This window comes from Penaeus monodon, chromosome 33 (genome assembly GCF_015228065.2).
Source record: "Penaeus monodon isolate SGIC_2016 chromosome 33, NSTDA_Pmon_1, whole genome shotgun sequence".
NCBI classification, from domain to species: Eukaryota; Metazoa; Arthropoda; class Malacostraca; order Decapoda; family Penaeidae; genus Penaeus; species Penaeus monodon.
Window position 1 is genome coordinate 21,427,656 of NC_051418.1, and position 555 is coordinate 21,428,210.

General features: G+C 34.6%; 1 long non-coding RNA gene across 1 annotated transcript in view; it reads right to left on the minus strand.

Moving 5' to 3' along the window:
- The window catches only part of LOC119594137, a 1,015-nt gene extending 806 nt beyond the window's left edge, over positions 1-209 (minus strand). Inside the window, exon 1 of the long non-coding RNA XR_005230589.1 lies at positions 54-209. This is a non-coding gene — a long non-coding RNA (uncharacterized LOC119594137). The remainder of the gene's footprint in view (positions 1-53) is intronic.
- Between the last annotated feature and the right edge of the window lie 346 nt (positions 210-555).

Genomic DNA, 555 nt, shown 5'->3' on the forward strand with positions numbered 1-555 from the left:
GTTTTGTTATATCGATTCATATCACAATAACGATAATATGTTATAATACACACCCATTTTAGCGAAAAGCTTCAACTGCTACTCTTTGTTCTGCTACTCCTGGTTCTTTCCTTGATCAACGTCGGAGTGACGGTATTTATACACCCGCAGCTTGAGTTGCCACTTAGTTTATTTGTGATTTTATCGTTATATTTCAGCCTTTCATTTCCCTAATGACGAAATGTTCAGTATACTGAGAAATATTCATAACGAAATACTAGTTAACACAATAATATTAGAAAATAGGTATATATTAGATTGTAGTGTCATAATTATTGATCATAATCGTACATTTGACAGCTCCATGCAGAATATCATCGTACCACCGCCAACGTCAATGGGTTTTTTTAACAAATATTGCGCAATAACACCGCCCCCCACTGTGTTCATGTAATGTACTCGCACATGGAAAATTACCCATACTTTATGTCCTATGATACAACATCCAAATGAATTTGTACGGTAACTCGAACTAATTTCGAATATTATTTTGCTATCATTGCGCTTTGGATATGA